Source organism: Choloepus didactylus, chromosome 7 (assembly GCF_015220235.1).
Source record: "Choloepus didactylus isolate mChoDid1 chromosome 7, mChoDid1.pri, whole genome shotgun sequence".
Lineage (NCBI taxonomy): Eukaryota > Metazoa > Chordata > Mammalia > Pilosa > Megalonychidae > Choloepus > Choloepus didactylus.
Genome location: NC_051313.1, coordinates 115,921,209 through 115,946,075, shown reverse-complemented (window position 1 = coordinate 115,946,075; position 24,867 = coordinate 115,921,209). Strand labels below are relative to the sequence as shown.

General features: G+C 45.9%; 2 long non-coding RNA genes across 6 annotated transcripts in view; one reads left to right on the top strand and one right to left on the bottom strand.

The window, feature by feature from the left end:
• Positions 1–3,910: 3,910 nt before the first annotated feature.
• Positions 3,911–24,867, bottom strand: part of LOC119539281 — a 23,780-nt gene continuing 2,823 nt past the window's right edge. For 2 of the 3 annotated variants that reach the window (XR_005217821.1, XR_005217820.1), the window contains exons 2-3: positions 19,833–19,965; positions 10,904–12,994 (exon numbers count right to left, since the gene is read on the bottom strand). This is a non-coding gene — a long non-coding RNA (uncharacterized LOC119539281). Of the gene's footprint in view, positions 4,795–10,903; positions 12,995–19,832; positions 19,966–24,867 lie in introns of those variants that run through there. The other variant, XR_005217822.1, reaches the window with a different exon arrangement.
• LOC119539282 lies at positions 15,274–18,173 on the top strand. 3 transcript variants are annotated; one of them, XR_005217825.1, is made up of 3 exons: positions 15,274–15,416; positions 16,759–16,814; positions 17,979–18,173. It is a non-coding gene; the product is annotated as an uncharacterized LOC119539282 (long non-coding RNA). The 3 variants fall into 3 exon arrangements; XR_005217824.1 differs by lacking the exon at positions 15,274–15,416 and adding an exon at positions 16,163–16,324; XR_005217823.1 differs by lacking the exon at positions 15,274–15,416 and adding an exon at positions 16,163–16,324 and having other exon boundaries at positions 17,976–18,173.

Genomic DNA, 24,867 nt, shown 5'->3' with positions numbered 1-24,867 from the left:
CATACAGCTTCAAACCATCACAGATATATTCTGAAAACTACACAACATTGTTGAAAGAAATTAAAGAAGACTTAAATAATTGGAAAAATATCCCATGTACAGGGATCAGAATACTAAACATTGTTAAAATGGCAGTACTCCCCAAATTGATCTACAGATTCAACATAATTCCCATCAGAATTCCAGTTGATTTTTTATAGAAATTGACTGATTCTAAAATTCATAGAAAACTGAATGGACCCAGAATAGCCAAAACAACCTTGAAAAGAAGAACAAAGCTGAAGAACTCACACTTCCCAATTTAAACTTAGTACAAAACAATAGTAATCAAGTAAGTGTGACACTGACACAAGGATAGATGTATAAAATAAATGGAATACTCCCCCCTACGTGGGATCAGACACCCAGGGGAGTGAATCTCCCTGGCAACGTGGAATATGACTCCCGGGGAGGAATGTAGACCTGGCATCGTGGGACGGAGAACATCTTCTTGACCAAAAGGGGAATGTGAAAGGAAATGAAATAAGCTTCAGTGGCAGAGAGAGTCCAAAAGGAGCCGAGAGGTCACTCTGGTGGGCACTCTTACGCACAATTTAGACAACCCTTTTTAGGTTCTAAAGAATTGGGGTAGCTGGTGGTGGATACCTGAAACTATCAAACTACAACCCAGAACCCATGAATCTCAAAGACAGTTGTATAAAAATGTAGCTTATGAGGGGTGACAATGGGATTGGGAAAGCCATAAGGACCACACTCCACTTTGTCTAGTTTATGGATGGATGAGTAGAAAAATAGGGGAAGGAAACAAACAAACAGACAAAGGTACCCAGTGTTCTTTTTTACTTCAATTGCTCTTTTTCACTCTAATTATTATTCTTGTTATTTTTGTGTGTGTGCTAATGAAGGTGTCAGGGATTGATTTAGGTGATGAATGTACAACTATGTAATGGTACTGTGAACAATCGAAAGTGTGATTTGTTTTGTATGACTGTGTGGTATGTGAATATATCTCAGTAAAATGAAGATAAAAAAATAAAATAAAATAAATGGAATAGTATTAAGAGTTCAGCAATAAACGCATACATCTATTGTCAACTGATTTTCAACAAGGAAAAGAAAAGTCTTCTCAACATATGGTGCCAAGACAATTGGATAGCCACATGCAAAAGAATGAAGTTGGGCTTTTACACCATGTATTAGTTAGGATTCTCTAGGGAAACAGAATCAACAAGAGATATCTAAAAATATAAGATTTTATTAAGTGTCTCACGCATCTCTGGATATGCACGAGTCCAAATTTCGCAGGGCAGGCAGCAAACTGGCAACTCCAATGAAGATGTTCAATGAACTCCTCAGGAACGAACTGGCAACGTCAATGAATTCATCAGAAAACACTTCGCTGGTTAGCTGAAGAAGAAGTGAAGGTCCCTTTTATAAAAGCCAATCCATTTCTGGTGTTTTGCATTCCAGCAGCATTAGCAAACTAGAACAGATTTTGGTACCAGGAGTGGAGTGCTGATGCTGCTGAGTTTGCAAATACCAAACATGTTGGAGTGGCTTTTTAAATGGATAAGGGGAAGATTCTGGAAGAATTGGAGGAGCTTGATAGAAAAGGCCTAAACTGCTCTGAAGAGACTGTTTGTGGAAATTTGGACTCTAAAGATACTTCTGATGATGCCTTGAGCAGAAATGATGAATGTGTTGTTGTAAACTGGAAGAAAGGTGATCCTTGTTTTAAAGTAGTAGAGAATTTGGCAAAATTGAGTCCTGATATTGGATGGAAGGCAGAATTTGAAAGAGACGACCTGGAATAGTTAGCTGATGAGATCTCCAAGCAAAATACAGAAGAAGTAGCCTGGCTTTTACTTGCAGCTTATAGTAAAATGCGAGAGGACAGAGATAAGCTGAGAAATGAACTCTTGGTTTCAAAGACACCAGAAACTGATGGCCTGAAAAACTCTGGGCTTCCAGGGGATAAAACCCCAGAAGCTACAGCCCAATGTGAGGATGTAACCAAACATGGAGCCCAGCCACCATTTCAGTACAAGCCAAGATTGGAGAAGTAGTTAAGTAGAAAGGATTTGTGGAAAGTCCTATTGTCTGACAGCTCTGAACCCTGTGTGCTTCGTGCGAAGTCAACAGAATTTTTGCGAGCTCTTTATAAACAGAGCCGCTGCCGGTCGGGACTGGAGGAGAGAGACAAGGAACAAATTGAAGGAAAAATTTCTTAAAAGACAGAGCCATGGACGTTGAGGTCTGGAGTCAAGAGGTCTCAGGCTGGGAGAGCGCAGTGGCCGACACCATGGAAAGGGTGAGTTTGCCCCAGAAGTCAGAGGTCGAGGGTGGGCCTTCCACCTCTATGCTCCAGAAGAGTTTTGCCACCCCAGGCCCCAAAAAGGGTGGAGCACATTCCCAGGGAATTGGGGAGAATCTGGCTGCCACCCCACTGTTCTGAAGGGGTTAAGCGTGTGCCTCAGAGATGGAAGAGAATCCAGGTCCTGCCCTGATGTTTGAGGAGGGTGGGGCCGAGAAGGTGGTCTCCCCAATGTGTGGATATGTTGGAGCACTCACCACAGCGTTTGGAGAGAAAAGGCCTGCCGCAAAGGCCCTTAGGAAGGGTTAGACTCCCGCTCTCTCAAGCCCCAAGGATGCAACGTCGTTCTGTAAATGACTCTCAGACAGGTTTTAGGAACTGTTTTGGTCCTGTGAACCCTGTTTTCCTTTCAGTTTCTCCTTATGGCAATGGGAAGGTTTATCCTATGACTGTCCCTCCTTTGTATATTGGAAGCACATAACTTGTTCTAAGTTTACAGGTACACAGTCAGAGGGGAATTTTGCTTTTGGACAGACCACACTTGTAACTGATTTAATGGGATATTGTACTTAACTATTGTTATTGAAATGATTTAAGTTTTTGTGCTATTGCGATGGGATGAATGTATTTTGTATACAGAAAGATCATGCCATTTTGGGGTCCAGGGGGTGGAATGTGCTGGTTTGAATGTATTATGTCCCCCAAAACATCATTATCTTTGATGTAATCTTGTGTGGGCAGATGTATCAGTGTTGATTAGATTGTAATTCTTTGAGTGTTTCCATGGAGATGTGCCCCACCCAACTGTGGGTGATGACTCTGATTGGATAATTTCCATGGAGGTGTTACCCCACCTATTCAGGGTGGGTTTAAATTAAATCACTGGAGCCATATAAATGAGCCGACAAACAGAAGGAACTCAGTGCAGTGCAGCTGAGAGTGACATTTTGAAGAGGAGCTATAGCCAAGAGGGACACTTTGAAGAATGCACAGAAGCTGAGAGAGGAGCTGCAGAGGAGAGACAATTTGAAGATGGCCATTGAAAGCAGACTTTTGCTCCAGAGACGCTAAGAGAGGACAAACACCTCAAGAGTGACATTTTTGAGGAGCTGAAGCCTGGAGAGGAACATCCTGGGAGAGAGCCATTTTGAAACCAGAACTCGGAGCAGAAGCCAGCCATGTAGCTTCCCAGCTAACAGAGGTTTTCTGGATGCCATTGGCCATCTTCCAGTGAAGGTACCTGATTGTTGATGCATTACCTTGGACACTTTATGGCCTTAAGACTGTAACTGTATAACCAAATAAACCTCCTTTTATAAAAGCCAATCCATTTCTGGTGTTTTGCATTCCAGCAGCATTAGCAAACTAGAACACATATAATGGAATATTTCAGCCATAAAAAGGAATGAAGTACTGATACATGCTAGAACATGTATGAACCTTGAAAACATTATGCTAAGAGAAAGAAGCCAGTCACAAAAGACAATATATTATATGATTACATTTATATGAATTTCCCAGAACAGGAAAATCTATAGAGACAGAAATTAGATAGTTATGACTTGGGGCTAGGGGGTGGATGGGAATATGGGGAGGGTGACAGCTGAAAAATATGGGGTTTCTTTTTGAAGCGATGAAAACACTCTAAAATTGACTGTGGTGATGGATGCCTAACTCTGGCAATATACTAAAACCCACTGAATTGTTAACTTTAAATGGGTGAATTATATGATATGTGAATTCTATTTCAATAAAGCTGTTAAAAAACACACACACAAAAAAATAGGCAGTCAGTCAGGGGCTATAGTTTGCTGTGTCCCGGCTTAAACAACAGCTACTGTATTTATTTGCCCACGATTCCGCAGTTTGGACAGAACACATTAGGATGGCTGGTCTCTTCTCAGTAACATGGCATCACAGGGGCAGCTTGACCAGGGCTGAGGGATCCACTTCCAAGGTGGCCTTACTCACATGGAAGAAAAGTGAGACCCTCCTGGGATGCTGACTGTGAGACTCAGGTCTTCTCCCCATGGTCTCTCCATAAGGCCAGGTTGGATTTCTCACAGCATGACAGTGCCTGGCTTCCCCCAAAGGGCAAATGCAGAAGATGCCAGGTCTTCTTAAGGCTTAAACCTGGAACAGCACAGCGTCACGTCCATTGCCTTCCATTTGTTAAAGCAGGTCACAGTCCAGACCAGATTCAAGAGGAGGGAATTAACCATGGTGTGAATACTCGGGTGCATGGTTCACCTGGGGCCACCAAGGTGACACTGACAATCTACCACAGTCTGCCTTCTGTCTTCTAATGGTTCATTCCCTGCCACATACAAAATTCACTCAACAACTTTTAAGACCCCAAGTTCTCACCCCATTACTATGCCAGGATCAAGCTTGTAGTAAACAATTTCGCCATCTAAATCAGGTCCACTTGTGCACAAGGCTTCTTAAGGGCTGCTCCTCTTGATCTGAAGACCTGTAAACTAAAGAGACACATACCCAACAAAGAGGCAGGGAAAGGAAACCTATGATAGACGCTCCCATTCAAAAAGGAAGAAATGGCAGGCACATAGCAATCACAGGTCCGTGACAATTCTGAAATCCACCTGGGTACATCACCAGTTCTTTAATGAGGTCCCAGTTCTCAGGGTAGTCCACTTCTTACATTGCAATTGGCTTGCTCCAGAGCCGGGGGAAGTTGCCAGGCCTCTTAAGGCCCAGGCCTAGAACTGGCACAGTATCCCTCCTGCCACATTCTATCAGTTAAAGCAGGTCACGGGGCTAGCTGGGAGTTGAGAACATACAGGATGTAATACCCATAGCTCTGGTTCACTGGGGGCCATCAAAGTAACAGTCGACCCCAGGAGTGTGTTGCAACCTTGGTAGGCCTATAATCCAATTTTGTCACCTTAGTCTCAAGAGGTATTCAAAAGCACAGCTCAGTCTCTCTGCTGCCTCTTTCAGATTGGCAAGTGTCCTCAGGCAAAGCAGACCTCTGGGCTGGGCTCACCTCTCTGATACGGTGATCAGATTTAGCAAATAAAAATAGAGGCTGTCCACTTGAATTTGAATTTCAGATAAGCAACAAATAATTTATTAGTATAAGTATGGCTGTGTAATATTTGGGACATACACATACTAAAAAATTATTTGTTGCTTATCTGAAATTCAAATTTAACTGGGAGTCCTGTATATTACCTGGCAACTCTAACCCCTCTGGACTCTTAACCCTTTTCCTGTATTTTGGTCCAGTATTTCCTCACTATCTTACTAGATTTAGATTTTCAATGCTTTTAAGGTATATGTATATCTTTCTAGCATATGTAGTTGTCTTTGACAGGAAGATCAGTCCAAATCTGGAATGTCCTTTCTATACCGGGAAATTCCCCTATTACGAGTCCTGCCCTGTAATCTAGAAGTGAGAACTCAAAGTACTAACCTTCCTTGCAGCTAGAATGTAAGCATGTGGCCTAGCTCTACCAAACCATATCCAAGGGAAACTTCAATTCAGAAGTGCATAACGTGAAGAACAGGGTGGGGCTTCCATTTTTTGCTGGACAGCTGGCTGCAAAAATTTCCAGGTTTTGGTGATCACAATGACAGCAGAGGTGTCTTTTTAGGAATTATAAAGTTAAGTTCCTTAAGCAGAATTTGGCATTGGTGCTGGAAGCAGAAGTGGTTGTGCTAAAGTCAAGTTCTTGGCATCAACCTTCAGCAGAAATTAACATATTTCTCTGGGATACGACTTTAGGCATTGCCCCCGGAATCTATTTCTCCAGCCCCCCCCCCCCAAATGATTCTGAGTTACCTAACAGCCGAAATAAGTCCCTTTTCTGCTTAATCTTGTCAGAAATGATTCTGTTGTTTGCAACTCAGAGCCCTCAACGATACACCTGGGTTCTGGGTCCTGATGTTTCATGAAAAAGCTATATCAACTTGAGAAAGTCCCCTTCCCTCTCTGTACCTCAGTTTCCATCCCTGTACAGTGAAGGGGTTGAGCCTCCTAGAAAGGTCCTTCAGGCTCTTGGAGTCTAGACCCCAAAGAGCACTGGCCAAGGAGCCCAGAGAGGCCTGTTGTGTCCGTTGTGGTTTCCAGGAAACCACGGCCAGATCTGAAGCTGTGTCTTCCTCCTTTCCTGAAGGGCTCAGCTCCAATGCAGCCCCTGCTGCTTTCACTTGGGATCTTCCTGAGGATCTAGTGACACATCAAGGGAAAAGACAGTTTCCCCATCTCTCAAAATACTAAGAACATATCTGGGTGACTGGATATACCCCTGAAACAACCTTCCAATTCCAGAAGATGTTTTTGTGATCATGGAGAGTCTGAGGAGGGCAGCTGATAGCTTGTCATCATGGTGTTTGGGATTTATAGTACTTACAGGTCTTTGTTTAGAAATTGCCCAATTGTCTATTTTTGTAGACTAAAGTGCAAAATTATACATTGTTTGCAATCCCAATAGCAATATGATTTTTGGGACCTTGACAAACTGTTTATAAAATTCACTTGGAAAAATCAGCATGTAAAAATTGCTAAGAAACTTCTGATAAAGACAAGCAATATAGTCCCACCAGATATTAAAATATACACAAAACTACTATTACTAAAACAGTTTGGTTCTGGCATATGAGAAGATAGGCAGAGCAATGAAATAATATAAAGTATAGAAATAGCACTAACCACCTATGGACATTTGAGAGCAGTGGAGAAACATTTGAACATTTGATAAATAATGTTGGGAAAATTGATTAGCCATTTGGAAAAAGAAAATATCCTAGATCCTAACCTAATTTAAAATATAAAAAATATCCCAGATGGATCAAGGATCTAAATATAAAAAATGAAAGATAATATAAAAGAAGATTATACTTTTATATAATGCATTTACTTTTAAAATCTTATAGTGGGGAAGGCTTTCATAAGCAAGGCATAAGAGGCCATAGAGGAAAAGGCTGATAAATTTGGCTTACTAAAAATATGAAACACCATAAACAAAGTCAAAAGACTAATTAAATGACATTGACACAAAAGGACAAATATGTTATGATTGCACTTATATGAACTATCTAGAATTAACAAATTAATAGAGACAGAAAGTACATTCCTGGTTACCAGGGGCTGGGAGGCGAGGGAGGAATGAGAGTTTTTGCTTAATGGGTACAGAGTTTCTGTGTGGGGTGATGAAAAAGTTTTGGAAATAGATAGTGGTGATCTGTAAGAATGTTCCCTGCAGTATTTATAACAGCAAAAAACTGGAAACAATTTAATCAGCAGCATCAGAGGATTGTCTTAGTAAATTATGGTATTTCCATACAACATAGGTGACAATTTATAAGAATACAATATTATCTCCATAAACTTACACTGACAGATTTACAAAATATAATAGGTAAAAAAGCAAAGTACAGAACAGTATAAAGGATATCAACTCCATTGCAAATTTATGAAAAGATATATAACAAACACGAAATAGTGGGTACCCCTAAGGAGGACACCTGAAAGAATGTGTGGGGAAAGAAGGAATAGTTTTTATTGTATTCTTCTTTATATTGTTTGAATGTTTTACCAGATTCCTGATTCACTTTTGTAATTTAAATCACTGGTGCATATGAAAAGGTATTCAACCTAACTTGTAATTAGAGAAATGTAAACCAAAACCATTTCTTTCTTATCAGATATAGATAACATTTTTTTCTCCTTAAAAGATGGCTAAAGTTTTGTCATACCCTAGGTTGATCAGGGTGTGGGAAAACATCGGTGTTCTAGTTTGCTAATGCTGCCAGAATGCAAAACACCAGAAATGGATTGGCTTTTATAAACGGGGTTTATTTGGTTACACAGTTACAGTCTTAAGGCCACAAAATGTGCAAGGTAATGTATCAACCATCGGGTACCTTCACTGGAGGATGGCCAAAGGCGTCCGGAAAACCTCTGTTAGCTGGGAAGGCACGTGGCTGGCGTCTGCTCCAAGTTCTGATTTCAAAATGACTTTCTCCCAGGACATTCCTCTCTAGGCCACAGCTCCTCTTCAAAACGTCACTCTCAGTTGCTCTTGGGGTGTTTGTCCTCTCTTAGCTTCTCCAGAGCAAGAGTCTGCTTTCAATGGCTGTCTTCAAACTGTCTCTCATCTGCAGCTACTCTCTCAGCTTCTGTGCCTTCTTCAAGCTTGGCTGTAGCAAGCTTGCTCCTTCTGTATGAGCTTATATAGTGCTCCAGTAATTTAATTAAGACCCACCCTTAATGGGTGGGGCAACACCTCCTTGGAAATTATCCAACCAAACATCTTGTCCACAGCTGATTGAATCAAACCTCCATGGAAACACCCAAAGGGTTCCAAAATCTAATCAACACTAATATGTCTGCCCACACAAGACTACATCAAAAATAATGGCATTTTGGGGGACATAATACATTGAACTGACACAATTGGTAAGTGCAAAATTTGATGGAACCTCTCAGAAGGAAATTTGGTTGTAACTGACACTGTGTTTCACCCTGCAATTCCACTTCTGGGAAATTATCCTATAGAAATACTACCACACATGGCAAAGGATTAGGTAGTTATAAAGACAGTTCATTGCAGCATCATTTATAATGAATATAAATAATTGAAGGCCTGTCAGCTGGGGACCAGTTAAATAAATTATGGTACCTTCATACAATGCAATTCTTTGTAGCATTTTTTAAAATGAAGCAAATCCATGTATACAGTAGCAGAGATTGTTAGTTGTCCCTGGAAATCCATTCTCTTCTTTTCCCCCTATTGTTGACCTGTGTACCTGGCTACCTGGAAAAAGAATACATTTCCCAGCTTTCCTTACAGCTAGATGTGCCCATATGTTCTGGCAAATGGGAAGTGAGCAGAAATGTCATAGGAAGTGTACTTAATAGGAGGAAGCATCTCTCTCTCTTTTCTTTTCTATTTCTGCTGGCTAGGATGCAGATGTAATAGCAGGAGCTCGGGCAGCTATATTGGAGCATGAGTAGAAGTGCCATGTTGAAGATGGTATCATAAAAGACTTAAGAACTGGGTTTCTGGTGATTTTGGAGTCCTAGTATTGCCTGGCTACTTACATCTGGACTTCATTAATGAGAGATAAATAAATGTCTAACTTTGTAAGGCACTGATATTTTTAATTTTCTGTCACAGCTGACACTAATCTTAATGTAATGATGTGAAATTATTTCCAAGATGAATCGTTAAATGAAAAAAGCAAGATGCAGAGCAACACACACAGTATGGTACTATTTTGAGGAAAAAATGAGATAGATACAATCAATTCCCATATTTGGGAGTTATGTTCTATAAAATCACTGTAAACAATGAATTAGCAAATACTGAACCACTGCCCCTAAGGGAAAGACAAAGTTAGGTTAACCTTGTTTTACTTGCGTTTCTATTTAAACACATATAAAATTTCTGTTCAATGATTCCCTAGGAAGTCCTTTGTTTTACCAGCCTTTTAGAGACTACCCTCCCCCAACACACACACTTAACCCTTTCTTGAAACAGTATCATCGCATTTGGAACATTTCAGAGCAACATTTAAACAAAGTCTCTGGACATAAATTTAAGCAAGTTTAATGAAAAATCACATAGGGGGCAGGTAACTGGAGCACATTTTAAAAGGTGTTGATTCAGCAACATTGAACTCATAACCAACAGCACTATAACTCATGCTTGAACAAAGTATATCCAATACATATTTTCTCGGTAAAGCACATCACAACCTTCTTGTACTTAGAACACTAGACAGCACTTCAGCACTACTCTTGGGGACCATTTTCAACAGCAAAATAACCAACAAAAAGCACAAAATGTGGAAAATGTGTCAATAAATACACCACCTAACGGCACTTGTCCATAGTATGAGAGCTGAAACAAGAAGGAAGGGTGCCTCCTTGTTTGACCTCAGCTGAGAACATGTGTCACACAACTCAAGTTTTTCACCATTTTGTGTGTCTATGTGAATGTCCATGAAAGTGCCATGAGTATTGATTTTGGGGTTAGAAATAAATTTCAGTAAGTATGTGAATTCACAAATATGGAATCCACAAATAATGAAGATAGACTGTATATCTATATCTGTATATTGATAGCCTTCTCTGGAAGGATATACTGTTAGAGTTTTTTGCCATGTGCAAATATTAACTTATTCAAAGCTAAATAAAAAAATCAATATTTAAAAACTAGTTAATAATAAAAATGATTTACCTTTCTAAACAATAATAATTTGGTGAAACTAGGTTGAGTCTCCCCTTCTGTGAGGGTTTAGAACTGCATGTACCCCAGAAAATCATGTTCTTAAAGCTTAAAGCTAATCCATTCCTGTGGGTTTAAGTAGGACCTTTTGATTAGGTTACTTCCCTTAAGGCATGGCCCAGGGTAGATCTTAATCCTCTTACTGGAGTCCTTTATAAATGGGATGAATAAAGAGAGAGAAAGTCACAGAAGTAAGAAGCTGAAAGCAACAAAACCCAGAAGAGAAGAGAGAGACCTGCAGATGCCACCATGTGCCTCGCCTTGTGGCAGAGGGCAAGGATTGCCGGCAGCCAGTCTTCAGGAAGAAAGCATCACTTTCATGATGCCTTGATTTGAACATTCTCATGACCTCAAGCTGTAAGCTAATAAATTCCCATTGTTTAAAGCCAACTTATTTTATGGTATCTAAAACACCTTCCTTCTACTTTTGTATTTCTAGGTTTCTAGGCATATTTACATGCAAATGGATCAGCTCCAGACCATGAAAATAATTTGTGCTCTAAATATTTCCATTTTATTAATATGGATACCCTTCAATTTCCAAGACCCCAAAGACCAATATATTGAATGTGCACTTTAAACCATCAAATCCATCCAACAATATATATTGAATACCTATTATCTATTGGGTACTGTTGTGAATGGAACAGACAAGATGCTTTTGTCACAGAAATTATAGTTTCATAGGGCAGACAGTCAACAAGTAGACAAACAAGATTCTTTCAGATAGGCTCACTGCCACAAAGGGAAAAACAGAGACATCTAAGAGTTGGAGACACTGTTAGAGAGGGTGGTGAAAGAAGATCTCTGAGGAGGCCACCCTTGTGCTAAGACCTAAATGATGAGAAGGGGCCAGTTATGGAAATGTCGAGAGGATTAGCATTAAAAAAAAAAAAAAATGAGCCTGGAGCACATGAGGAACAGAGAGATGCTTAGAGTGACTGGGGAAGAGCATGGGGTGGGGAGAGTGGGTCAGAAGAGATTGGAGAGGTGGACAAGAGCCAGATCATATAAGCCTTGGTGGATGGATAAAACGAGCATGCTTCAGTGAGGGACCACTGTACGCCTAACCAGAAATTCTAAAATTAAAAAGACTGACAATACCAAGTGCTGTCAAAGGTGTGGAGCAACTGGAACTCCCATCCTGCTGGTGGAACAGTCAGCCACTTTGGAACCCAGTTTGTCAGTTTCTGTTGAAGTTACACCTACATTTTCATACAACCCAGCAAATTTGCTGCCAAGAGCAATAAAAACAAATGTCCACAAAACAAAGAGTTGTACACCAACTTTCAGAGCAATTTTTTCACATTAGCCCCAAACTAGAAACCACCCTAATGTCAATTGACAGGAGAATGCATAAACAAACTATAATATAATATTATATTATAACCAGCAATAAAAAGGAACAAACATCTAATACATGTGCAACAACACAGACAAATCTCAAAAACATTATGCTGAGCAAAAGAAGACAGACACAAAACAGCACCTACTGTATGATTCCATTTATGTAAAGTCCTATGAAATACAAATCTAATCCATGGGGACAGAAGGCAGATGAGGGACTCACAGGCCAGGCGGAGACTGGTTGCAAAAAAGGAGCACAGGAATTTTTGGAGCACAGGAGATGATCTATATTGTGATAGTGGTTACACAGGCAAACACACTTTGTCAAAACTCACCAAACTGCCCACTTAAATGGGTATGTTGTATTGTATATAAATTATGCCTCAATAAAATTGATCTAAAACATGAAAATGACGTGTGTGCTCATTTACTAGTCTTATATATTATCCTTCTGCTTCTCTCTGTATTATCTTGGAAGTAGCTTGCAAATAATTATTTCTCACCACCAATCTTCCCCACCCCAAATGAATTAAGCCAGTCATGCAGAATTTCTAACTTTCAAGACTAAGTGGGTCACCTCCAACCACATCACAGAGCTATTTATCTCCATTTTATGGAGAACAGGCGCAACCGGGGCAGTGAAGGAGGCAGGAGTGTCCTCCCTTGAGACCTCCTTGGTAGGATTTGGGGAAGCCCCTAAGAACCCCCAAAGAATCACTTTCCTCTGCTGTCCAATGCCTGAAATTCTTGAGTACGTGTGCCATCCTTTTGGCATGGGGCTTTGGGAGCCTGGGGAAGGGAAATGGCACAGCTCTTACTGACAAGGAACAAAGACACTGCTTGCACTTGAGGGTCACATTCAACAAACAGGCCCCGTGGGCAGATGGAGGAAAACCCAGGCCCTGCTGCCCAGGCACGCCCCGTCTCAGCCGAGTGGTCTCCATTCAGTGGGCCTAAGACTCACCTGGAACTTGTTGGGTACACTGACTCCTTGGCTCCCTGGAGATTCTGACTCAGCTGGGGCATTGTCAGCAAACCCCTAGGTGGTTCTGCGCAGACTATCTCCGAGACACACCTGTTGGGATGTAGGACTACTAAAGACATTTCAGAGAAAAAAATGGTTGACAACATGTTTACCCCAAGCAGGGTAAACACAAAGAAATCTCACCAAGACACACCACAGTCAAATTCCTGAGACCCAGTGAAAAAGAGAAGCTCTGGTTTAGGGGACCAAGAGAAGGCTTTTACAGAGGAGGTGTATTTGGAAAAAGCCCCAGGAGTGGATAAGAAGGGCAGGAGGTGGTGGGGGAAGAAGGGAACCTGGTCGTTCAAAGACAGTCATCAGGCCCTCACAGTTTGCTGAGGAGCAGCCAGTGGGGCCTGGAGCTAGGAAAAGACAATCCAATCTCCACCTGACCCTTCACCATATTTGTAACTGATGCCAGCCCAGATCTGAGAGACCGTGGGGCTGTCTGCATAGCAGGAAGCTGCTCTGACCCTGTGGAGCAAACAACCAACAGGTATTTCCCAGCCTGGCTACCTGCAGAGCTGTGAACTGGCTGCCCCCGGGAGACTCTGAGGCAAAGTACCTGCTCTCCAGGGACTTAGCTCGAATGTCAGGAACCTGGCTCACCCGGGAACTGAAGCTGGCCATATGCCCTGTGCACTCCCAGAAAGTATTTGCTCAGGTTTTATCGCAGCTTTGCTTTCCTGCCCAGGTCCTGTGGGCACAAAGCAAAACTAATCTTATTCCAAGAAGCCTGTATCAGTATAGTGAGTCTAAACAGGCAGAGGCAAAAATCAGGGGTGACTGACTCAGAGCAGTTGGTGGACGGAGAGTGAGTGGATGTCACTCAGGTCAACAGGAGCTGCCCTTGTGGGAAGAACCCTGGGGCCAGAAAGGGGTGGCAGCAGAGGCCTAGAGAGGGATGACCTGATGAAATTTTACAGCATTATGAAGACTTCTGGTTGAAGTGACAATATTAACTAACGTCTACCAAGCGCTTATTGGAAGCTGAACCATGTTGCAGTGGCTTTAAGTGCCTAAACTAATTTTATCTTCAACAATGACCTCATGAGCTAGATGCTACCACTCTTTGACAGATGAGGAAACTGAGGCACAGTAAGAGACTTGTGCAGCTAGCAAGCGGCCACAGCACCTATCGGAAGTGGGCATAGGGAGGCTGAAGCAGTTGGCGGATTGCGTGGGGAGCCAAGCGAGTTAGATTGGAGGATCAGCAGACTCTCCTCCCCTGGGGATTCTCATTTGAGCCTTTTCCCAGGCTCAAATGCTCCATCTGCACACAGGGTAGCAGAGAACATGAGAAAAATCAGCCACTTGTTCAAAACTGTGCAGCCACCCTGGGTGGAAGTGAAGGCAATTTCAGCCCCTGCCACTCCACAGGCAGCTGTTACTTGCTTCTCCCATCTCATATCCCATCATATTCTCTCTCTTTCTCCCTCTCTCTTTCTCCCTCTCTCTTCTGCCTTCCTGCCCTGCCCTCCCCACCACCAAACCCTGGGGCCCAAATACGCTCTGGACTCCCTTGCCCTCCTCTCTTCTCTCGGATTATGAAAATCTTTCAAGACTCAGCCCAAATCTCACCTCTTGCAGGAAGCTCTCGCAGGTATCCCTGGGTGGAACAACTCTAACTGGCCCATACACTGAGATGTTTTGCTCTTTCATCATCAGGCACAATTCACTCTGCATTAGGTCACCCCTGAGGTCTGTCCCCCTGGGAACATAACCGCAGGGATTGCTCAGTACAGAGCTGACACCTGCCCAGGGGTGGGGGTCCTTAGAGGGTCCTGGGGACACGGACCTTCATTGACTTGAAAACACTTGGGCTTGGAGAGCCATATAAAGTCCATTTAAAAAGTAAGAAGATAGGATGAAAACATGATGTATGGAATTTTACTCTCAGGATCTACTTTCCTTAAGCTTTTCTATGGTCTATAAAAATAAAATTACTTTGACAAGGCAGACATCTTACAGAAATTCATTAATATTTAATGAGCTTATTCAGTCATTCATTTAGCAGACACTAACTGATGCTGGTTGCCCAAAGCTATATAGGTTGGCTAATAAAAAACAGTGATTTTAAAGCGATTAACTGCACAGACTCTTCAGCTGAAATGCCTGTGTTTAAATCCCACTCTGCCACTCACCAGGCAGGCCCCCTTAAGGAAGGAAGTCACTTAAACTCTGGGGTATCCGTTTTCCCTTCTATATGATAACAATAGGTTGTGATGAGGATTAAATGAGCTGATATATATGTAAAGCGGCCAGAACGGTGCCTGGCACATGCCCACGTGTTGGCTTTCCTATTGTCATTGTCAGCACTGTCTTCAAACATGCTCCAAGAGACATGCAAGGTACGCGCTGGGACCAAGGAGGCCACGCCCAAGCCTGGGAAGAGGAGGAGGTCAAGGAGGGGAAGGGCATTCCAGGCAACAGGAACAGCATGTACACAGACTCAGAGGTGTGCCCCAGCGTGGTGAGTTGCGGGAACTGTGAGTAATTCCACGAGGCTGGAACATAATGTGCAGTCAGGGCCAACTGAGAGCTGTGCAGACGCCGTGAATGCTCCGGATGGCTGCGTCTGCCGAGGCGGGCATTTGGGCCTTTGTGCTGATGGTAAAGGGGAGCCAGTGAAGGGTTTTAAGTTTCAGATCAGCTGCAGGTTTGAGACAGATCATTCCAGCAGCAGCGTGGAGGATGGAGAGTGGGGGGTGGCATAAATCTGGGAGACCGCCCTTCACCGATTAGAAGCCCTGGGTGGGAGGTGGTGAGAGATGCCAAGGCACTGGAAATGAAGCCTGAGAGGAGGGCATGGATGGGAGGGACAGGAAAAGGATAACCCAGGGCACATGGAGACTGACTGGATGGGGTAGGAGAGAGCAGAACCTGGGGTGGCCCCCAAGTTTCTGCCCTTGGGTCACCATGTGGAGTTATTAACCAAAATAGGAAATACAGCAGCCTGATCAGGCAGGCAGCACATTTGTCCCACCCTAGGCAGGGGCGGGCAGAGGTGATGGCTTCAGTGTGGGGCATGCTGTATTTCAGTTGCACAGCCTGGTGGTGTTCTGATTGTGTGATGTTTCCCCAGGCCCCCTCCTGAGACACACATGCACACGTACACACCCTCAGGAGACAGTTACTAGGTGTTACTCATTTCTGTATCCGCCCCCTCGCCCTCCCCTGCCCATCCTCCACTCTAGCACCACTCGCGGTGGCTCTTGCTCAGTGACTGCAGCTGAATTGGGCTTAGTGGAATCCAGGCTTGCTCCCTAGCCAGCCTTCTATATCTCATCACTGTGTCACATCCCCTCCCCTCCACCTTGCCAGTCTCTGGGTTCCTGTTATGCTGAGTTGGAGGAGCCGGGAGAGAGACTACCCTTCCAGGTGAGGGGTTAGCCTGCCCAGATCCCTGCTGTGGCTCCAGAGCCACCACATCAACCTGGGGACTGACCCCTCTTCAAAGCCTCTCCCCCCTCCCCTCAGGAAGGGGACATGGGGTTGACAGCAGATGAAATGGAGCGAGGAGCAAGAGAGCGAAAGCAAAGGGAGATAGGTCTCACATTTACTGGCTCCCACAAATGATGGCTCCTTGGAAACATTTGTTCACAAAAGTGATGGAATCCATACCCACCCCCTTTCCTACCAGACACCCAAGCAGGATACTGTCCTGAAGTGAACCCATAGCTCTTGGGGCTTTCTCTGCTTCCCAAAGGGCCATCAGCAAGGAAAATTAACACAAAGACCCTGGTTTGCTATAAATCCTGAGGTAGCCAGAAGCTAGCAACTGAGGTCTCTCCTCATTCCACATTTCCCTGCAGCCATCCTCAGCTCATCCCGGGCACTGGGGGTGGAGAAGGAGCCCCAGACCATGGAGGTGAGTGTGTATGTGTATATGTGCATCCCTGTGTGCATGCATGGGTCTCTATGTGCCCACATGTATGCCCTGTGCATGCACATGTGCATGTAGGCGTGTTTGCGTGCCCACGGTGCACCCATATAGACAGCAGCGTGTGTGTCTCTGTGTGTATCTTGCATGCTCGTACATATATGAATGTGCATATGTGCATGGTGCCTGCCCAGGGAGGGGCAGAGGAGCAGAGAGAGCAGTGGGGTACCTTTTTGCAAACTTGTACCTGTTTATGGGCAGGTGGGGAGGAGTGGGTTTGGGTGTGGATGTGGGTGTGGGAGCGGGGGCCGGGTGTTTGTTGTGAAGGAGGATTTCTGCCCAGGTGTTGTGAATGTGGATGGGACAGGTGAGGTGGGGCAGCTGGCCTTCTGACTGAAGCCCTGTCTGACCTCCTCATCCTTCCTCAGATCACCTTCCAGGGCTGTAACTTTTGCTGAAAGTGCCACAGCCCATTGGCCTGGCTGGGCTGGCCTGCCCTGCAGGAAGGCATAGTCCCTTGGAGGATCTGAGGAGGGGTGAGGCCAGCCTCTGAAGGTCCAAAGGGGCCCATGGAAGTGTGGGGTGGGAGCAAGATTTCACTTTGGTTCCCCCAACAGTGCCTGACAAAACAGGTGTCTTCACCGTGGCCGGCCCTGGCCTAGATGCGAGGGGCACAGAGACACAGTGCTCCACCTGGTAACGGAGACCTCGGAGACACCACTAAACAGCTCCCCCCCCCCCCCCCGGGACTGTTTAGGCCTCAGAGAGGAGAAAGCCTTTGAATTAGGTCACAAATGACAGGGAGAACATCAGGAAGGACGTGGGAGGGAAAGGGGGGCTTTCCAGGTGGCATCAACAACCTGAGCAAAGGCAAGGAGGCAGGAAAAGGCAGGGTGGACCAGCGCAAGTTAGAGCGAGATGGTACATCAGAGATCCTCTGGAGGCTGCCTCCTTCCCTGGCCATAGGAGAAAAACCCAGATGCAGAGAGAGCAAAAGCAGAAATGAGGCCTCCTGATTTCCAGGCAGGTCACTGCTCTTTCTGCAACCTCAGAAAGCCTGCAAGGGAGCTATTGATTTGGTTTCCTTTGCATTATAATCCCAGCCAGGGGTTGAGCCAGGGGTCCTCATTCTTTGCCTCCCTCTGCCAGCAGCTAGCTGTGTGATTCTGAATACATCACTTGACCTCTCTGGGTCCCTCATCTCCAACATGAAGGAGGGATAAGGGCCTCGCCTCACCCTGGAATGCCATTCTCCATAGTGAGCTAGAATTTGTCGCATTCATCCTCCTATCCCCAGCACTAACAGAAGCTATAGCACGTTGTGGATGCTAAAATAAATATTTTGAACCAAGGAATGATGAGCTCCGTGACCTTTCTCCTATAAACCTTACTCCTGTCCATGCTGACAGAGCCTCAGCCTCTCCCCTCCACAGGCAGGACAAAGGGTGAAGGAGGCTCCAAATCACAAAGACCTTGAAAGGGAAGTCAGGAAAGATAAATAACCTGACTGTGCAGGGGCCCTGACTTCTCCCTGTCCCTGGGCGGATGCCCTTGAGAGCGCCCCTCCTTGGAGCCTTGGCCTTACTGAAAACTACTGCAGTGAGGGGAGGACAGGGACAGAGCTTTAGCAGAACATGGAGGCTGAGGGACCCAGGAGGAGCCTGGCAGCCCCTCTCCCTCGTTCCCCCTCTTCCCACTCACTGCCTCTCTGCTCCCAGAAGCTTCCCAAGCCCTCCCGTTCCAACCTTGAGGGGCTGGGCTGGCTCCAGAACCTCTTGTTTCCCAGGCCAGTGATTCGTTCGTTTTTTTCAAGTTTGAATAACCCTCCTTTTTTGGGGTCCCCTTTTCATGTTAAAAATTTTATCTCCCTCTTCCCTCTCCTATGATAGTTGCTGAATTTCTTTTAATCTCTGTAAATAATAATAATAACAACACATGAAACTAATCTATAGTGATAGAAATCAGAATCATGGTGGTCTCTGAGGTGGGGACTGACTGGGGGGGCATGAGGGAAATTAGGGGTGCTGAAAGGGTTCAAAACCTTGATCCAGTGAGGTTTACAGGGGCAGATTTGTAAAAATTCCTTGAGGTGCTATTTGCTGTATGTAAAGTATACCTCAGTAAAGTACTGCTAGCATCTAAAACACACACATATGAGAAAATACATAGACCAGTTTAATGACTTATAAAGCCAGTGCTCATTTAACCACCACCCACAATGCCTGGTGCTCCCACAGTGTCTGGCTATAACCAAACAGGTCCTCCTGGAGCCCCAACACTCACTTCAGCTCCCCTTACTTCCCAGATTTCTGGGGGCACAGGGACGAGGGATGGAGTGGGGCCACGGCCTTCCAGAACCTAGAAATTTCCCACCAGTGCAACCCTAAGCTTGACTGCAAGTCCTGTTCTGGTGAGTTGGAGGAACAGAAAACAAACCCGTTTCCCCTTTCTGGGTGGGGGGTTTCCGCACTGGTCTCCCCAAGCGAGTCTTGGCTGGGGCTGGGGGTGGGGATGGGGGTGGGGGTGCGTCCCAGTGAAAGTCAAGGAGAAATGTGCCTCCTCTACATCCTTGCTAAAAATAACCCCAGGCTATCACTGAACAGCAGGAAAGACAGGACAGAATTGTGTTTTGCTTTAAACCTAGAAGCAGCTCCGCGACAGGGGGCGAGGGTGGCTGGGGATCTGAGAACCCTGGTGGTACACCCTCCCTGCTCCCCACAGAAGCTGGTCCTCTCAGGGGTGCCTGGAAGATGGTGGGTGGGGGGAGGGGTGGATGCACATGTGGTGGTGACAGGGCCTGGAGCACAGCAGGAGGCCTGGGAAGACTGGGGACGGGTGGGGAGGAGTCCCTGTTCTGCTAAGCAGAGTGTGCACGCTGGAGGGGCAGGAGTCACGTACTCCATGGGACCCCAACTCCTCTGAGAAGTGCTCTGTCCCTGCAGCCCACACCAGCCCCCACCCCCATCTCCCTTGCGGTCCCTGCCCTCCTGCAGCTCAGCCACCTACCCCTGGGGGCTCCTGGCACACACAGGGCTGGGGATTGTCACTTCACAGTTCCAGTCTCTGTCTGGCTTCTGCTCTGCCCAAGGAGATCCAGAGGTCCTCAAAAGCGGGTGCGGTCCAGCAGTAAGGAATTTCCCTGGAAACGGGAAGTACAAGATGTGTCAACGTGGGATCCCGGGGTGAGCAGAGCAAGGCTGAGTAAAAGGAAGGGAAGAGGCCCTCCTGGCAGCCCTCTCCTGCTCTCTGTCCTCCCACAGCTCCCCTGCCTGTCTCATGCATCAGAGACCTGGCACTGTTGGTCTCTCTTCGTCTGGTCTGTTCGGTGCACATCCTGAGTCCCTAATGGATAACAAACTCCTTGGGGGCGGGGCCGTTCTGCAGTTGGTCTCAGTTTTCCAAGGTAACAATACAAACATATGTATGCCATGCCCTGGGAGCTGGGCTGACCCTTACATAGGGTCTCTCATTTAATCCTCCCAGCTACACTGTGAAACCGAAATTATTATTCTATTTACAGATGAGGAAACAAAGGCTTACGATGGTGAAGTGCTTGGTCCAGGGTCCCACAGCTCCTGCGTGGCAGAGACAGGGCTCGAAGCTATGACTTGGAAGACTAAATGAGCTCATGTACATGAATGCCCAGGATGCCTGTCCAGGGGACAATTCTGAAAGTTGGACCTGTCCCAGATAATTTGGAACACATGTTGCTGTACTTGATCCTTAGGAAAAAGAGCAGTGACTTTAGAGCCAAAATTTGTACTACCAGTGGAGATCTTGGCCAAGGAACTTAATCATTCCAAGTCTCCATTTCCATCTTTATAAAATGAGTATAATAGTCCTCACATAGGGTTGCTGGGGAGTAATGCATTTGAACACAGACTTTTTTTCCATTCCTGGAAAACACCAAACTCATTCCTGCCCTGGGGCCTTTGCACATGCGGTTTCCTGGGCCTGGAACCCGCAGGCCCCAGATGTTCACATGACTGGCTTGTTTTTGTCATCCAGGTCTCAGCTCAAATACAGCCTTCCTCAGGGAGGCTTTCCCTGACCACCCAACCCATCCCATCACTCTCAACTGCATCACTCTATTTTATTTTCTTCTTAGCACTTAGCACAATCTGGAATTATCTTGCTAATTTATTTTATTTGTTTATGACTTGTCTCCCTCCCCAACTGCCAAGGATGTAAATTCCTTGAAAGCTGGGACTTCTGCAGGGTTTAGTGCATCTCCGGTGCCCAGTGCCCAGTGCTTGGAGCAGCACCTGGCAAACATCAGAACTGGCTAAATATTCATGAATGAATTAATGGCCATGCTTTGGAAACAGCATTATATTTAAGTGTATGACTCTCCCACAGGCCTCACTGAGCAAAAGGGCAGTAAATGTGGATTGATGGGGGCTCAGGAGAGGGCTTTGGCCCCAGCCCAGGCCCAGCCCTGCAGCTGCAGGGAGCCACAAGGCTGCCTGGGCTTCCGGCTGCTGCAGGATAAAGGTCAACCTCTTTGCTGGAACACGAGGTTCTGCACCCGCTGGGCCTGCCTGCCTCTGGCTTTGTCTCCCTGGGTTCCCCAACCTGCACTCCATGTCCAGCCAGACCAAACAATTCCAAGTGCCCGCCGAAGAACATGAGGCTGCTTCCGGCCTGTGTGCCTTTATACACACTGTTCCGTCCACCTGGAACATGCTGCACCCTTGCTCCTCTCAGACTCGAAAACTCACCTCCTTGGAGGAGCCCTCCCTGACTCCTCTGCTCTGACCACACCCAGTCTCCAACTTCCCAGAGCACCCACCGGGCCCAGGGCATTATAATGATCTGTTTTTGTGCATCTTCCTGAGTAGCTCAGTGGTCTTGAAGACAGCAATCAACTTTTAGGCTTTGTGTCCCCCAAATGAAGCACAATGCATGGCACACAGAGTGGATGCTTAATAAACATTCAACCACAGCTTTTGGGCTCTGTGTTCCCAGGAATTAATATAATTCCTGGTACACACAGTGGATGATCATTAAATGCCCAAGGAATGCATTAACCTGAGCAATCTGACACTGGCTGATTGTGGGGATTGGAGGGGAATGGAAGATGCTGCCTCAGAAACAAGAAGGTATAAGAAAGAAGAAAAAGGACCTTGGGAAACTTCCCAGATTGGAAATGCAAAAATCAAAAATAAAAAGTAAACACAGAAAGAAAGTGGAGGCATATAAACAGAGCTCTTGGTGAGCAAGGAGAGAGAAAGAGAGAAGGAAGGATAAAAGAGGAAGAAAGAAATAGACTCAGAGAAGACAAAATGTGCCTGTGAAAGCCACAGAGGACAGGAAGCCAGAGACCAGGACAGGCTGTCTAAATACAGGATGCCTGGGGCCCTTGCCTCACCCTCCGCGGGGTAGATAAGGGTGGCACGAGCCCATGGTTCCTTACTAGGGTGATAGGGCTGGGTGAAAGGCCACACATCACCAGGTTTGAGGACACCCTTGGGAAACTTCCTCTCTGAGCTGAGGACAGGCCCTGTGACATCCCACAGATAGCACCCCAGATATCACAGACACAAACCTGATTTCTTGCCTTTGGGTTAGCAACTTAGCCACTCTTGCCTTGGTTTTTGCATCAGGAAAGTGGGTCCTATTCCCCTTACTTTAGAGGAACGTTAAGATCATATAGAGTTATGATACGTAAGTGAAAAGCCCCAATGTCAGGGATTGACCTAATGATTTCCTGCAAAGCCCTAGTGTGAATGGGTCCTAGGCCCATGGCACCACGTCACTGGGTGCCACAGACAGACCTGAGTTCAGTGCCCTGAATGCAGGTTCAGCCACTGGTTTTTTGATCCCAGTGCCCAATCAATACCACAAGGCAAAGTTTATTCCTGGGTGAGGGGGTGAGGGGCAGCAGTGTCCACAACCAGCAGGCCTGACTGTGCCAGCTCCACCACTGAAAGTGTCCTCTGGGGCCCTGCAAGCCTCCGGATTCTAGTCTGTCAAATGGTCTGGAAATGGTTTTCTGGCTGTCAGACCACACCTCAAGGTATGCCTGGGCTTGAAGGCAGAGTTCCTGGAATTATTTGAGGGGAGAAGAGAATAGGACTCAGAGGCTTGAGGATTATAGGATTTATGGTTCAGGTACATAATCTAAGCAATCTTGCAGGCCATTTGGATGTGCAGACTTTGATGTCAGACAGACCTAAGAGTGAATCCCAGCTCTGCCACTTCTCTGAGCCTCAGTTTCCTTAAATGTCAACGGGGCCAACAACAGCACCCACACCCAGAGTTGTGAAGAATAAATGAGCTTGTGTAAATATAGAAAGCTCTGAGCCCAACACTTGGCCCCATTAGGCACTCAATCAATATTAGCTATAAATGTGAATAATAATATCATACACTCCTGGGAGAGGAAGGCCAGATAGTAAATGTATTGATCTCTGAATATCTAAGCCCACCTCAAAGAGATAAAACTAGTCACAACTCAGAAAATCATTAAGAAGTCACCAAATGTCAAATTCCATTTTGCATCTCCTAATACCTGGTCCCTGACCTATGCCCAGGTGACTGATGGGGAAGGATTGCTGATTACCAGGTCTGCCAAGCTTTTGGGGGGCAACTTAAATAGAGCCTTCGATTCACTTGTCTAGAATATTGCTGATGTGCTGAAGGAAATGAGGGTAGCAAGAAAGTCCCAGGGAAACTTCAGACCCAGTTTGGAGAGTCCAGTTAGATCTGGTTTGGAGACTCCATGGCCTTGGAGGCAAGTTTCAGTGTTGGGAGATGGGAGAGAAAGGGGGGCTGGCGGTGTCACCTTTCCGGAGTCCAACTTGCCTCCTCCAGGGCTCTCTCTGCACACACCCCCACCCCCACCACCTCCTGTAAGAGTTGAGTGCACAAGGGCTGTGGGAGCAGGAGATTTACTTCTTGACTCATGGTGGGTGGAGCCCAGGTGGTGGGAGGTGGGCAAACGAGAGCGGGGGTGACTGACAGCAGGATGCCACCGCTGGAGAAGGAAGTATAAATATAAAGCAGCCAGTGTAGGACTGGACAGAGGCCATATGAAACACACGGTACATTCCGGCCCCAGCGTAACAAACTGTACCAGCCTTTTTGAGAGCTGGGAGCATTGAGGAGGGGTGGGAAGAGAGAGAGGTTCAAGCAAGATTGGCCCTGCCTCCTCCTCCCTCACTTCTCCCACAGCTCAGGCACCACAGGGAAAGTCCCGATGTTCCTTTTGCAACCACAGGAAACCTACCATCCCTGATCACGCTCTGTACTCAGTGTTCCTCTCAGCAGCTCCAGACTGGGAAGGAGCAATGAGTGTGCATGGGTGTGTGTGTGTGGGGGGGTACAGGCAGCCACAGCAGCCCAGGTAACATCAGGGGAGGTGGTGAGCATCACTTTGGAAGCTGAATCTCAGAGACACATGTAAGGGCTGCAAGGGAAGTACAAATGATGGTGAGATGTGTGGAAGGAAGTGCCTTGCCCAAGGTCATCAGCCAGTGGTTCACCAGGGTGGGACCAGAGTGCACCCAGAGTTGGGCAGTGCTCTCTTGGGTGTAGCAGTGGCAGGCCAGGGAACAGACAGTGCCCCAGGACGGAGGGAGTGGAGCCCAGATCCAAGACTGCCTCCATGCTCTGGCTGGCTCTGGGCAGGCCTGACTTGTGTACTCTCCCCTCCAACCCTCCGAAGCCTACCTTCTTCCCCTTAAATATTAGAGATAATGCACATAACGCACCTAGCATGGAGGCTGTTTTGTGGGGCAGTGCTGTCAATCAAAACGGGTCACCGTCACTCCTCCCCTCTCCCTCTCTACACATCCACAGCTCAAGGCCTGGAACCTTGTGGGATCTTTCTCCCATGTTACCTTCTTCCTTCTGAGACCCTAGGGCTGTTACACTCATTTGGTACTCACCACCTGCGGGCTTGGGTTATTATTTAACCTCATACGCCCTGTGTTTGTCTCTTTGACTGGTCTGCAAACTCCCGAAGGACAGGAAATCATTTCAATACACCCAACATTTATTGGACGTCAACTACAGGGCCAAGTGGGGTATGAGCTGG